Below are 17,212 nucleotides of genomic sequence, written 5' to 3'. Positions count from 1 at the left end.
TAGTTTGTAACCATCCGCTTTTTTACCACCATTTATAGTCGTACATGTCAAGTTTTGCGGTACAAAGTTCGTACGCACTTGTACACCAAGTTCGTACGCACAAGTTTGCCTCTTTTTCTTTAGTTTGGGGCTGAGGCAATGACTGAGGTGACGGCGTTGGCAGCACATGGGTTGCTGGAGAATCAGAAATGTATATCCAAAACAAAAAATTGTTTTGGGGCAGCGAGTAGCTGTGGAGATTAAGCAATAGTGGTTTGCAGTGAAGTGTCTTTCTTTGAGTATAAGAGGTTTTTTGTTTGTTTGTTTGTTTTTAGGGATGGTTCATGGATTTTGACTGGTACATTTTGTGAATAGATGTATAAATTTATATTTTTGTTTTTCACTTTCATTTTTTTATTGGCTCTTTAAATTACTACTTGCTATTGTAATTGATGAAGCCAGTTGTTTTACACAATGTCCCATTGGGATGAGTACTTTTTTTTTTTTTTACCCTAATATATTGTTTAGATTTCTATAACTAAAATATGATAATTTGGATTTTTGGTTTGAATGGGTGGGAATTGATAAAAGCTGGTATTTCTTCAACTGGTTTGTCCTTGAGAAACAAGGAAATTGGAATTTCATCACCAGAATTTAAAGCTGCAGCAAGAAGATAAGTTTATTGCTTCCACCAATGATGACATGTTGTAGTTTTGTTAATATTTTTTCCTACGTTATGAAGTTCTTTTGTTTGAGTCAATTATATTCATTGTATAGCTTGGGTTTGCCATTTTACCTAAAATAAATAAATAAATAAATAAAAATAAAATAAACTTGGGTTTTCCATTTAATTTGGAGAGAATTAGGTTGCATCCACACGTAGACTACACCTAGAAGTTAATTTTTACATGTTAGAAGTTAGAAATACTTGACGGATTTATATTGATTGTTTAATCTGTTGAATTTTGGCATTTCAAATCATTTTAAATTATTCAGTAGATTTAAAAGTCTTATAAGTTAAAACATATGTCAATAAATAACAAACTAAAGTATAGCATGGCTTCCCATAAAAAAAAAAAAAAAAGTATAGCATGGCTGATTCAAGGATTGTGGGGCAGATAGTCTGAATAAGAAACTAGGGAAAGAAAATTATGATAAAGTTTATAGAAAATATTTTTGTACCGCAAAACTTGACGTGTACGACTATAAATGGTGGTAAAAAAGTGGATGGTTACAAACTAACGAAAATAAACTTGGTTAAGAAAAATATGATAAAATTTATAGACAATATTTTTGTACTATAAATCTTGCCACGACCTTGTGAATGGTCACAAACTATAAATAGTGGTAAAAAAATGGAAGGTCATAAATGGATGAAGAAAAATAAGATAAAGTCTATGGACAATATCTTTGAACCACAAATCTTGCTAGAACAATGACATACAACTATAAATTGTGGTAAAGTATATCCAAAACAAGTGCAAGTGCGTACAAACTTGTCCACTACGAAAGCTTATAATTGGAAGAATGTTGATAGCAGTGAAAAAGAGGCGATCATTCAAAATGTGGCGGTACTTTAAATGTTTATAGCTGTCCATAAGCTTCATTTTGTTGTTTTCATTATATTGCTTTATACTTTATGCTGTATTTTATAGTGTATTGTTGATGTTGTCACTGTGCATATTGAATTCAAGGAATAATTTTTTCGTTATACATACCTCACTTTGCAGGATCAATTTAATCTACAAGGAGAATATGTACTTGTGAATAAATCTCTAAATACGAAGTGTGATAAATTATTGAGCAGCCACAACAGTAGGTTGTTTTCCCAGTATAAAAAACTTGTAAAAGATAAAGGAAGCACGTATACAAGAAACCACCCACCAAAAAATGCCATACGAGAAAAATGGATTGAACTAATTGATAGAAAGTGGAGTGACAAAGATTGGCTGGTAATTAATACTTTGAAAATTTTAATTACAAGTAAAGTATGTTCTCACCTTTCACCCAGATAATACTTACATATATATGCATTGGATTAATGTTTTGCATAGATCTTATTATGGTGTCATGTTTACTAGATTATTTGATCTATCAAATTCATTGTATTATACTTATTTGGAATGTGAAATGAATTCATATTGTAAATTATATATATAACATAAGTTAAAACTCTAACATTTTCTTGGTCTCAATTCTTTATAGGAAGTCTCAAAAAGAAATGTTGCAAATAGAAATGGAGAAGGAACAGTTAGCAAACACATTCATAGATGTGGAAATAAGTCGCTTGCAGTTAGGGTGGATGAGGAGGTGTGTTGTTTCAATTTTTCAAAAGCTTATTATATTACTTTGTTGTAATTGATTATCTTGTCTTCTAACATTGGAAAGCAAACTAATTAGAGACGGAAAAATGGAGGTCATATTCCTAACTTGGCACAACTCTACTATGATACTCGCTTCAATTCAAAGACAAAACAGTGGGTACACCTTGATTGCGAACATACACACGTATGTATATTAGTACATGCCCTGAGTTAGAAAAACTAGAATATATATGTATTTCTATTCTAGATCTATATATGTTTGCAAAACTAGAACATATGTATTTCTGATGGTTTCTATTATTTGAAATGATGGCAAGAGATGTTGAGAGTACAAGATGAGCATTGTAGCACTCCTAATGTATAGCCATTAACTGAAGAGGAGATATCTAAGATGGTTCTTAAGTCGAGATCTGGCTATGTAAAGGGACTTGGCATGAGACCTTCCTCATCTCTTAGGACTCTTGCATCATCTTCCTCAACTCAGTATATTCAACAACTTGAGGGTCAAATAGATGAGCTCTAGGATGCAAAAATTAGGATGGAGGAGAAGATGGGTTACATCATACAATATTTGAGGAGCAAGGGTGAGAGTGACATTTGTGGTAGTGGGGAGAGCTCATCTACTAACTAGAATACACCTTGGTTAGTGTTTTATTTTCTTGCCTATGAGCATTAATATTGGGGCTTGTATATGGTATACGTTTTATATTTTAGCATAAAAACACAAAAACAAGCATTACCTGATCTCTCAATTATATAAATTTTACAATTGTGCTATAGTGACCTCATATATGTATAAGGGTACTGTAGCACAATTGTGCTACAATTGTGTTTTTTATTTACTGATGGTGGTTAGGTTTTTTGTTTAATGGTGGTCGTTGGATTTTTTATTCATTGTGTGGATGGGTGGGTTTTATGTTTATGATGTTAGCTGGATTTTTAGTTTATTGTGATGGCTGAGTTTTTAGTTTATGGTAGTGGTTGGGTTTTTGTGTTAATAGTGGTGACTGTTTTTTTTGTTTAATAGTGGTGGTGAGTTTTTTGTTTATGGTGGTGGCTGAGTTTTTAGTTTAATGTTGGTGGGAGGTTTTTTGTTTATTGTGATGACTGAGTTTTTTGTTTATGGTAGTTGCTGGGTTTGTGTTAATGGTGGTGGCTATAGTTTTTGTTTAATGGTAATGGTGGGTTTTTTGTTTATGGTGGTGGTAAGGTTTTTTGTTTAGTGGCGGTGGCTGGGCTTTGTGTAAATGGTGGTGACTGGATTTTTTGTTCATTGTGGTGGTTGGGTTTTTGTGTTTATGATAGTGACTGGGTTTTTGTTTTAGATTTCACTCTATTTGTTTTGTTTTAAGTTGAGATTTTTCTGCATTCTTTATGATTTCTTCATGGTTTGTAATGTGGGTTTGGTTTTTATTTGATAAGAATGTTGTGGGTCTTCTTTCTTTGATAGTTTGGCTTCATATGATGTTGCATTATGATTATTTTGTTTAGTTTGTTATTGGGTTTTATATGGCCATTTTTTTTTTTTTGCATTGTCTTACTAATAATTATGCTTCTTTTTTGTTGTTGTACATCTTATCAGGGATATAGGTTTGTAGTCTAGATTGTTATTGATGTTTTTTCCTTTATACTTGTGCAGATATGAGATTAGTGGCAAAAAGACAGTCTTTGTGGTACTAGTTGAACTCAAAAAAATGAATAGATGATTTGTTTATGGATGTGGTTGGACATGGACAAGTTAATGCAATGACAAGTAAATGTAAAGAATATTAATAAAAATATAAAATTGATGACAATAATTTTCATCACTATATCTGACTATAAGCAAAAATTGGTGATGAAATAATTCGTCATCTAATCTATTGAAATTAAAATAAATAAATAAATAACAATTGGTGATGAAAAACTTCTTCACCCAATCTATTGATATTGGAAAAAAATATACTTGGTAATGAAATATTTCATCACTGAAAGTAAGGTTTAGTGACGAAAAAATTAGGTGACGAAAAATTTTCATCACCTATCATTTTTTATTGGTGACGAAAAAATTTCGTCACCTATCTTATTATTTTTGGTGACGAAAAATTTTTGTCACCAATACATAAGGTGACAGAGCTTAGGTGACGAATGTTGTTTTGTCACCATATGTATTCGTGACGAAATAATGACATATTGTAACGAAATGTTTTTGTCACCATAGTCCACTTTTGTTGTAGTAATTTTTTGGTAAAGTTTGATAATTTAAATTCATTATAATTTGAGATTATTACATTTTTCAATTACAAAATATCTAGGGGTGTGATGAGTGTTAAGCGTTTGGGGATGAAATATTTTTTGTCACACCCCTAGGTATTTTGTGATTGAAAAATGTAATAATCTCAAATTATAATAGATTTAAATTATTAACCTTTACCAAAAAATAGAAGAACTTCTAAGTATGTGCATGAGCGTGTGCTCAAAGGCTAATCTATATAAATAGTCACCATTCCAAATTTGGGAGGGTGAGGATGGAGAATAACTGCCTTTAAGTGGGAAAGTGGACAGAGAGGAACAAAGGAAAAAAGAGAAGTTTTTGTGAGGAAGTTGTAATTGGTTGTGTAAGTGGAGTGGGAAGTTTTTTTTTTTTTTTTTTTTAAATCTAGTGGGAAGTTTGGGGAGTTTTTCTCCTGTAGTTTTTTGTTTGTTTCTTTTTTTCTTTTTCTTTTTCCGTTGAATTACAATTCTATCATCTTTTCTTATTTTGACAATTTGTGAAAGTGATAACTATTCCATATCCTCTTATCTATATAGATAACACACATTCTCTTCCCAATAAAGAGAATCAATTACTAACTGTAACTAATAATTATTAATATCACATTAATATATGCTTTCCCAAAATGCAAAACTCATTTATTGTCTGAAAATATGTTGTTGCAATAAGTAAAACCATATTTCCCACCCATTCCAGGCATAATTTCAAAAAACATGTTATTACCATTAATCCCTTATAGTAATAACTTATTACAAAGAAAAACTTTTAAAAAATAATTTTTCAACAAAAAATGTCATTGCAATATGTTTTTTCAACCAGTAATATTTTGTATCTATTGTAGCGAAAATGTTGAAACAATATATTATTGCCAAAGAATGTTTGAAACATTAGCTTATTGCAACAAAATGTGGTATTAATATTTCCGTCAAAAATTTGTTTTCATTTTTATTGGAATGAAATTTTTTGAAACAATATATTATTGCAATATATTTTCATGTATGAATAAATTACTTAATTGATATTTACAACATGTCAATAAATGAAAAAAAAAATTACTCAATTGATATTTATAACGTTGCTTGCAAAGATAATTAAATCAAATTAAAAAAATTGAAGACTTATATGAGAATAAAACCTTACCTACTATAGCCGATCTTGAAATTTCATAATATTTTTTAGCACTTTTGTTAAATTGAAAAATAGTCTTCTCCATACCTTCTCCAATTAAAACTAAACTGGACTTATTATTACCAATGTAGACCACTTCAATGCTTGTTTGATTAAAATAACATATGGATTATGACGACCTATTAAAACTTTGATACGGCATCTTTAATGGTGCTAAAGTTGCCACTGCCATCAATAGCAATTGTAACATTGGGTTTATAAGAGTGAACTTCGACACATGAAAAGAATAGAGTTAAAATGAAAGCTAGGATAAAAATATGTATTGCCATCGAAAAAAAGTGCTTAGAAGAAAAGAAGCTAGAACTTTTTTTTTTCTTGTCTATGGATACAAAGAAGGATTGCAAGTATGATTTAGCATGGACCCATGTGTGGGATCTACTCTTCACGTGAGAGGAGGGAGCATTACTCTGGAAGTACACAATAACTTCCCCTCTCACTAGATTTAGAAAATTGATGAGACTAATGAGCTCATGCTGAATGCAATATGCAACATATGGTTACTCGTGGAAAAACCAATTATCTACAGGATTAAATCACAAACACACATTCTCCTCAAAATAAAAAGAAACAATTACTAACCGTAACTAAAAATTATTGATATCACATTAAAATATATATTTACAATATGCAAAACTCCTTTATTGCCTTAAATATGTTGTTGCAATATGTAAAACCCTATTTTACACCTATCCCATGCATAATTTTAGAAACATGTTTTTGCCATGAATCCCTTTGCAGTAATAACTTATTGCAATAAAAAACTTTAAAACAATAACTTTTTACAACAAAAAATTCATTGCAATATGTTTTTCCAATTAATTGTACTTCGTATTTATTGTAACGAAGCTGTTGAAACAATATCTTATTGCCAAAGAATCATTTAAAGCAATACATTATTGCAACAACACTCAGTACTACAATTTCCTTCAAAATTTTGTTTTCATATATATTCAATTAAAATAAATTAAAAAAATTAAAACCAAAAAGCTCAATATGCTACAGAATTCTTTTTTTTTTTTTTAATTTAAAAAAAGGAGTATTTTTTATTGAAAGTTGTGTCCTATTTAATATAAAAATAACAAAATTCTTGATTGTTTCATTCAATGATAAGTACTTGCACCAAAATTAAGAAATTGATTCGAAAAAAGGCACAAAATTAGACTTCAATTTTGGATCTCAATAGATTCTCTCAATTTTGACTTTTATATATATATATATATGAATGCTTTCTACTTAAAAAATTACTAAATTTTTTTTTATTCGTGCTTGTTTAGGTGTTTATTATTCTCCATTAACCTTATAAAAAAGGTTTAGTCTATTTTAAAATTGTTTTAATTTAATCATATATATTTTAGTCAACTCTCCATGCAATAGATGACATTTGGTTAGTTCACAAAGTAATATATCCTACAGTATAAAAACAATAGAATTCAAGTATTGAAAACAATGAAATAAAATCTGCATGGAGTCAAAGTGTTGCAACGTGCCAGGAAGGACCAAATTCTTTATATATATATATGAAATGAGTTCAACTTACATTTGGTGTAACTTCACAAGAGTTACACTTTTTTTGGACCATTAATTTGTATTAGATCTAAGGGTGATAAAAACACTCATGTGACGTTTGGTACGGGGTAATATTTTAAAATTTCTAAGAATGTTTAAAGATTCTTATGTTTGGTTGTAAATCACGGTAATGAATTAGATGTCAGGAAAATGTGGATTCCCCTTTCAGTAGGATTGTGGATTCCCTTTAAAACAGGTGGGAATCCACATTCTCAAGCTTAAAGAAAATTGTATTTTTTATAAATTGAAAATTTTAACTATTTTTCATTATCATTTAAGCAATTAAGATAAAATATAAAACAAATTAATATGGATTAAACTCTTTTAAAATTATTATTAAGAATAAAAGCATTTGAGAATTTAAATATTTATTTTTGTATTGTACCTGTTTGAAATGTTAGACTATAATTTTAATGAATTTTTCATAATTAATAGTTTATATTTGGTTTTTCATTATTTATTTAGAGCAAAATTTTTTTTTAAGAACTTGATAGTTCACATTCAAATCTAAGAATAGAATAAGAAAAATAAATAATTCATTTATGATTCCTATAAATAAACCAAACATTATCATCTCACATTTCTAGGAATCTTAAAATATTCTCAATGAAATCAAACATAGGAATAACTATATTCTTAGGATGCCAAGAGTAATGTAGATTCTCCCTACCAAACGCCACATTAAGGTCATATATTTATTGTTCCTTATAAATTAGTAACTAAGTCATTAGTTTTTTTTTATTAAAAATAGAAAAATAAAAACAACATTAACTCTGTGTACATCATCATTTTCATATTCTCTCCCTCTCTCACATTGTCTTGTGTTTAGGAAACAAGTGAAATTATTATCATTATTTTAGGTCTGGGAGTGTTTGATTGCTTCGTTCATTTGCTACCACCTGTGAAGCTGTTCTTTCATGGGGCCATGCTTTCCGTGTTGCAAAACCAGTAACAGAGTGTTTGATTGCTTCGTTCATATATTTAATATATTATATCCATTCTTTCCTATATAATTGAGTGCTGAGTTAATGGCAGTGATGCAGGAGATGATAAAGAAGGAAGTGAGGAGTTATATGACCGGGTTAAAGGAGCAAACTGGAGCTGGGTCTGGGATTTGTATGGGGTATGGGTATGGGTATGAGAGGTAAAGATGGGTTTAGGGAAGTGGCTGTGAAGAGAATCGGAGTTAGTAGGATCGATTAGTTGTGAAGGGGATGAAAAAAAAACTGGGTATTTGTTTTTTTTTTTTTCTTTAAATTGTGGTAGTTAGCGAATGAGTAAATGTATAGAGAGAGAGAGAGAGAGAGAGAGGTTGAGGATGAATGAATCCAAGCGAAGAGGACTCTTAGAAGGGACTTTGATGGAGCAGAGTATGAATTATTATTATTATTTTTTTCCTGTTTTGGTTTCTGGCCTTGTTCAGAGAGCTGGTTTAGGAAACAAAAAAAATATGCTACTTCAAAGGAACAAAGAAGGGAAAAAATGGAAAAGAAATTCGATAATTTTGTCAAATTATAAAAAATTTATCGTTTTGGGACTTCAATTGTTTTCTTGTTTATTTTTCTCCATGGTGTCCTTTTTTTAATTATATTTTGTTAAAGTTTAAAACTTGAATCTGAAAAAATCTAAGATTATGTTTGGTAACAATTTTTGTTTTCTATTTTCCAATATAAAGAAAAATTTTTTTTTTTATATTTTTGAAATCGAAAACATGTTTGGTTAGTTGAAATTACAAAAAAAAAAAAAAATTGAAGAAAAAAATAGAAAATACTAAAATATGTTGTTATTAGAATTTGTACTCTGATGTTAACTCATTAAATAAGACAGATTCATTAAATTAAATGCATGTTTTCATTGACTTTTGAAAATTAGAAACTGAAAACAACATTTTGCATGTTTTCAGTTTCCTTTACAAATTGAGTTTTGAAAGCAATTTTTGTTTTTTTATCTATTTTGGGTTGCCAAACAAATTTTTTAGTCTCAAAAATAGAAAATTATTTTTGAAAACAGAAAATAAGATGAAAAAATAGTTATCAAACATACCCTAAGTGTTTAATATATAAATGGAAGGAAAAACAACTAGAATGCAGCTGTGCAGTGGAATAGACACGAGTGAATTTTTGTCAACAATGATTTATCATACTTTTTATTTTGACGAGGCTTGATATATACTTTGGGTAAAGGATAAAAACAAAAACCATCAATTGTCAGTTACTGCTCATGTCATGTGTACAAAGGCAAGTTCATGGTTGGGAATGGTAGATCATATCACGCCTGTCAGTGTGTAATTTTAATTAGGGAGTACAACGATTTTTTTAGTCAATCGTTCGTGGCCAGGGCTGTGTCGAATTGGGTCAGTGAATGTGATGCTTAAATGGATAACATTCATTGAGTTAATGTTGATGATGGAGAATAGAGAGTTAATGCTGTTTTTTATTTTTATTTTATTTTTAATATGAAGAATCAATGATTTAATTATTAATTTCTAGGGAACAATAATAACATGATCATAAGTTTTTTTTCATCCTTAGATTTAATAAAAATCAATGGTCTAAAAAAAGTGTAACTCTATGAAATTATACAGATGTAACTTGAACACACACACACACTAGCCTCTGGGCACATGCTTCCGCGCGTGCTCATTGACTTTTCTAATTTTTTGGATAAAGGTTAATAATTTGCATATATTATAATTTAGAAATATATAAATTTTTTTTCAAAAAAATAAAAATAATAAATTTTAGAGATATGCAGTATATATACTAGCCTCTGGGCACACGCTCCCACACGTGCTCATTGGCTCTTCTATTTTTTTGGATAAAGGTTAATAATTTGCATATATTATAATTTAGAAATATATAATTTTTTTTTCAAACAAATAAAAATGATAAACTTTAAAGATATGCAGTCACTGTGATTTCTTTTTTGAATGTGAATAGAAAAAAATTTTAATTTTAGGATTTTTTTTTTTGAATTCAAAATAAAATTTGTTATTTGACATTTATAACCCTATTTTTAAACGAATTTACCATTCATTAATGAAGATATTTTTGAACTACAAAAAAAACTAGTTAAAAGAGGAGAATCCTCTTATATATAGTATAAATATATATATATATATATATATGATTTCTTTAATTGATATTTTCCTTTTCAATGCATACAATATTTAATTTATAAAACCACCAACAAAAGGAACTCCCACACTTGGCAGCCATTGGGTGCCATTAATAAAATTTTCAACAGTGAAATGTTTAATCTCTTCAGAATTTTTGGCAATATGATACCCGGGCCATTTAACTCTTCTTGTTGTATTGGCTCCTGGGCCCCGATTCGCATACTCCACATGATGCAAAGTGGATAAGCTTTTCTTGTCATTGTTCGGAAGCCATCCTTCAGGGTCAACCAATTTGTCTAGGAAACATTCCATGACAATGGTTTGTGAATAACTATACCACGGCCTGCCTAGAAATGTTTTGATTTTTGGGTAAGGTTGAAGATCTTTGTCAGCCTTAATGGAGCAATTGTGTAATACTATTCCTGTATCTTCCACTTGTCCACGACCTTGAGCTGTGATCATATTCACGGTGCCTTCCGTACGCTTCCTCACGTAAATGTCACAATTCTGTAAGACAACTCGTGAATTCCCAAATATGAAATCTACTGTGCCATAAACTTCACATTCTCGGAAGAAATGAATACCATATGCTGTCAGTAACGTATCTTGGTATCCTTGTATGGAGCATTGGTAAATTGCAATTCGGTCACCGGCTACTCTCAAAGCCACAGCTTGGCCAGCGTCAGGTCCAGCATTGTTCACAAATCTAATACCTTTAACAAACACATCATTGGCGCTAATATCTAAATGAAGAAATATAAACAAAATAATCAGTATGTGTTATAAAAAATAAAAAAACCAACAAAAAAACAATCCCTTAATAGATATTTACAACATTACATGCAAAGTTAAATATAAAAAAAAAAAAAAAAAAAAAAGACTAATATGAGAATAAAACCTTACCTACTGTAGCTGATCCTGAAGTTCCATAACCTTGTTTTGCAGTTTTGTTAAATTGAACAATAGTCTTCTCCATGCCTTCTCCAATTAAAACTAAATTAGACATGTTTTGAGCTATGTAGACCGCTTCATTATATGTCCCTTGTTTGATTAAAATAACATATGGACTGTTGCGACCTATTGGAATCTTTGATATGGCTTCGTTAATGGTGTTGAAGTTGCCATTGCCATCAATGGCAACTGTGACATTGGGCTTGTAAGAGTGAACATTGACACATGAAATGAATAGAGTTAAAAAGAGAGGTAGACAAACAATATGTATTGCCATTGAGTAAGAAGAAAATAAGCTAGAACCTTTCTCTTTTTTTCTTTTTCTTTTTTTTTGGATACAAAGTGAAAAGGGGGGGGGGGGGGGGGGAGCTAAAACAAGGAATCAAAAACACAAACTAGAGCTTAAACAAACAAACAAGTACTGATTGCAAGTATGAAATGCAAGTGCTCTATTTATAACCTAATATATAGTTGTACCATAATTTAAATTTAACGACGGTACAAGTTATTAGTTGTTGTAATTAACCTACTAACCAATTCCTTGGTGTAGATGGTTTATTTCATTTGGTTTGCAATTTAGCTTAGTGGTTTATATGGTGCTAGCAATTTGAGTTGGTTTTGCTGTGATTCATATTGGCAGTGGAGAGTGTGAATCCTTAGCCATGGGTGGACACAATTGTGGGTGCTTTGAGGTATTTTGTTGTCAGGGATGGTTTATTTTTAGTGCATGTGTGTGTATGTTGTGCAACATTTAGCACGAAAATGAGAAATCATATTAGAGAAATATGTAACTATTAAGCATTGACTTTGTCAATTGTCATACACTAAAAATAACTTATAAGAGTTGTCATTACGAAAAGCTACTTGAAAACCGTAAATTGAATGTGATAAATGATTAGCACCACTTCATCAATTATACAAAACAAAATGAATGTAATTGTCATATGTATGTGACCCGGTCTACCGATTCTTAAAAATCAACCAAAAAAAATAATGTAAATGCATTTATGAATGCACCCAAATTGAACATTGCTACATCTTCTTTATTCATCCACGTCTTCACTTAAATTGATTAAATTTCTAGAAATAGCATTGCTTGAGTGATCCAATAGTTGCAAATTTGCAATTATTTTCAGCAAATATCAAGTTGTCAACATTCTTAAGAGTAATTTTAGGTTAAATTCACATCTCTCTTCAATACCTGGAAAAATTACAGTCTTATAAAGTCTTTAAAACAGAATGGATAAATGGATAGACTAAGTGATTAACACATTAATGCACAAACGTCATGAGTGAGATTCAAATGAAAATGCAAAACTTTTTAACATGAATTTATCAAAATTTAATTGTTTTATTTCTATCTTCATTATGTGAAATAGATATGTTTGTCTATGTTAGTGTGCAAATATATTAGTAACTCGGTATACCTTACATTATGAGATTTGTTGAGAGCCATATAGCATAAATTTATGCGATTGTATCCGCAAAAACTTTAGTAACAATTTGAGATAAATTTAATTATAGAAAAAGTTTTATGATTTCATTTGAAATTGCAGCTATCGAAAACAATTTATAGGGCTAAATGATAGAGTATTTTGAAGAAGGAAAGAAAGAAAAAGAGAGGACTTTTTAGTTTTACACTTTCAAAGGCTCGTAGGATATAGAATTATAAACAAATTAAACAAGGAAGAAAAAAAATTCTTGAAATAGTTCCAAAAACAATAAACCCGCCTACCATTATTATCTGCCTACTCCTTTCCTTTCAAGGCTGTCTTGTTGTGAAGTCTAAACTATTGGACTCTACAAATTCTCTCATTGTTTATTTCTATCAATTTAGAAGGATATTTTGATTATTTTAGGGATTTTTGAATTATTTTTTGTGTTTTTTAGGTTTCAACTTACAATATTTTGTTCATTTTGAAGGTTTCAATGATGTTAATTTGAAGGTCTTGAGAATAATATTTGGATGGACATTTTATATAATTTTGAAATATTTCTATCATTTTTAAGATTTAGATTTTCTTGAGACTAAAAATTGTAGAAAGTTTATATATATATATATATATATATATATATATATATATATATATTATTTTAACTCTTTAAAACAAGGCCCAAAATAAAAATTAAACAAAAACATGAAATTTTCCAACCAAATCAATGTATCCATGGAGATTTGGCACCAAGGCCTATTATTTATATTTTTATTTTTTGGCCCTATATACCTCACTCCTTCAAAGTGTTTTTGGGTTTGTGGATGCGCTTTGATTTATCATGGACCAATAGGGTTTGGTTTTAATGGGAGCATCTATTGAAATTTTAGTGGGAATAGGTAATCTCAAGAATACATTAATTTTTATACAGCTTCAACTGGCTATTGGTCGAAGAAGCATAATTGCGTAAGTGACATTGAACCTTACGACGCCTCACTCCCCTGCTATTGCAGGAACTTACTTGGCAGTATTTGGTATTAACACTGTAAGACAAGAAGGCAATGGTTGTCCAAAGATGCTATAGGATTCATATAGCCCTTTTCATAGGTAGGGGAAGGAGGAACCTTCCTATTTCCTTGCTGTAGACTTTGGGCGTGTTTGGTGCTTAGGACGGTCGGCTCCATACAGTTAAACTAAGTATATGGTTCTCCTCGAAAATCTTGTGACATGGCTATTTGCTTAACACAGGCTTTTCAAAGGCTCCATATGCCTAACCGGTGGTAAGATTAGACTGGTAGCAGCCCTCACTCCTTAAGGACAGGGACAGACCTAGGATTTCAAGTTGGGAGCAAGGTTTTCAAACTAGGACTGTTCATTGGTCTGTAAAAGAGAGGAATTCAAGGTTTTTGAGGTCAAACCAAGGTTAAAACAGGATCGAACCGTGATGACGTCATAATTAATTTAATAATATAAATAATTATATTAAATTAGTACAAATATTAAAAAAAAATTAACTAAAATAGTGCAATTAAATATAGAGATCTACTATTCCTTTATAGAAACAAAGAAATCTATCTTTCAAATGTATTTTCTATATCATAATTCATAACTTTAAGAAATATTAAATCCTAGTATTTTTTTCACGTTGATAAGTTAAATTTGTGATAATATCTAATAATATAATAATTACAATAAAAAAAATATATAAAAATGGTATTTGTGTAATTGTGTTGCATGTCCATAACGTGGCGCTTAAAAAATTATGAATGCATTATTTTTTTAAGAGAAATGATATGTTCACAATATTTTCACAACAAATCCTAAATGATATGTTGTTACTGAATGTTATTGTTAGAGCAAAAAAAGTAATCTTAGTGTTAGATTCAAATTTGAACCAATAACAACTAACCACCTATGATTTATTGTAAAAATATTGTGGACGTAGCACCTCTTTTTTTTTTAAGTGATGAATGGATGATATTTGTATTGCATTGCATATCTACAACGTGGCCCACTAGGAATATAAGAATCAACTATTTTCTTTAAAATAAAAGTAAAACATAAAAAGTTAAAAACTTCAACCACTAGCAAACCAAAATGTGGCAACTCCAATAAATTCTTCCACCTACCCCACCTACTACCTTGACCACATCTCTTACTTTACTTTTGGCCACTGAAGCAGTGAAGCCATAATTCATTATTCCAATCTTTCTCCTTTCTGTTCTTTTGTGAGCTCTCTGTCTCTACTTTGGTCTTCGTCCTGGAGTAGCCTACATCTGTTTGCTGGGTTTCTTCTCCACAATCAACAATCTGCTCTTTCATCGGCAGTCTCCTTGTGTTTGTGTTTGTGTTATCAATCAAAAAGAGTTCATTCTCTTGACTATCAAAAAAAAAAAACTCTGTCTCTCTCTGCAGCATTTGAAGATTGTGAATCAGTGAAGCTTAAGCATCTCAAAAAATTATCAGATCTCCTTCTGATCTTTGTTCTTCTTCGTGTTCTTTCATTTCTTTTTCATTTCTTCCAGATGTGATCATAACTTCATACCGGTGTACCCAAAATTCACTGGAAAAGCTGAAGCAAAAATAAACCATTCGAACCTCAAAAACTGGTCATGGTTCTTAGAACCATGAGGTCTGACTGCAGTTTGCATGGGTCCCTACTTTTTTTCTATAGAGCGGTTCTTGAGGCTAAAAGAACCACAAAAATGAGCGGTTTGAGGTTTTCGCAGTTGGACCGTACGGTCTGGTCTGGGTTTCAAAACCTTGGTTAGAGGGGCGGAGATAATCGAAAAAAAAATTCAAATATGCATCCATATAGTATTAATAAACTATCAATCAAGACAAATACTCAAAAATAATTGTTTCTTAATATATTAAGATACAATCATCTACCAACAAAAACAAAAGACACGAAACACTATTGTTTCTTAATACAATTATCTATGAAAAGGGAACTCGACGCTCTTTTAAATCTTCAAAATCATCTATGATTGAATCCAAACTAAATGTCAAAGCTATATCCTTTTCAATGTATAACATCAAAGAGTCCATCAAAAAATCATTTTCCATTTTGCTTCGAAGGTTAGTTTTGACAACCTTCATAGCTGAAAATGCTCGCTCTATAGTAGCAGTAGAAACTGGAAGAGTAAGCACAAGTCTCACCATTCTATAAACAAGTTTGTAGTGTTCTGAATTTCTAGTTATCACTAACTTGACACAACTCAGATAAACTTTTTAATTTTTTGAACTCTGGATTTTGGACTACATTATGCTCAAAATGATAAAGCTCATTCTCTAACACTTGTTTGTCATAATTTGTGAAATCTTGTGGATAAAAATTCTTTACCAACAACAAAGATCAAATCACTACTTCTGAATGATTTTAATGCCTCTCAAGGTTCTAAAGCTGAGCTAAGCCTAAGTAGCTCCATTGCATCGTCATTAAACCAATGATTTAGTTCCTGTAGTTGAGAATCTATTGCAGCATAAAAAAATATTTACTCGATAATGATGCTCAATTGTAAGGTTATCTTGCTGATTACGAGCTTGACCTCGCCTCGCAACATAACAAGCATTCATATATGGGACATCAATGCAATGCTTCTCACAAAATGATATCAAAGTGGTGAGTAAGCCATCCCATCCATTATCTCTAAATTTTTGGATAAGTGCTTTAGTAAATGAAACTAAATGCATGGCATTTAAAATGTCTTGAGATTGGCTTTGCAAAGCTTGACAAAGTTTATTAGTGATCTCCATAGTTTCCTTCTCAAGATGCAAGTTGAAGACAAATTCAAATGAAGTTAAACCATCATAAGCTGACTCTACTTCTGCTCGATGTTCTTCATCAATTGCATCATCAATTATATTTTGTAAAACTTCAAGAGTTGAAGTAAACATCCTTAATAAGCTAGAAACTAATCTAAAATGTGAACTCCAACGTGTTTCTATAGGTCGCTGTAAAGTGTCAATTTGATTAAGTCCACTTCTAGTCTCAAGCTTTTCAAGATCAATCAAACATGATATTTCATTAGCATTGGCAACTTTTAATTGCTCATTACACTTGCATGAAGCATTAACAATTTTGATTAGAAAAAGCAATGTAAGAAAAAACTCACTAATTGGGACAACTTGTTTTGATGCTTTTACTAATGCCAATTGTAAGTGATGTGCAAATCAATGGATGTAGTAAGCATATGGGCAATCATTCAAAATCAAAGCTTGTAATCCATTCCACATACCTCGCATGTTGCTTGCTCCATCATATCCTTGCCCTCGAATATTTTGTATATCTAAGCAATGTCGAGATAACAAAGAATATATCCCCTTCTTTAGAGTCAAAGCCATAGTGTCAACAACATGAATAAGCCCAAAAAAAGTTCTTTCACAAAGCCTTCTA

Source organism: Castanea sativa, chromosome 3, assembly GCF_040712315.1.
Source record: "Castanea sativa cultivar Marrone di Chiusa Pesio chromosome 3, ASM4071231v1".
In the NCBI taxonomy this organism is placed as follows: Eukaryota; Viridiplantae; Streptophyta; class Magnoliopsida; order Fagales; family Fagaceae; genus Castanea; species Castanea sativa.
Note: the sequence above shows the minus strand (reverse complement) of the source record.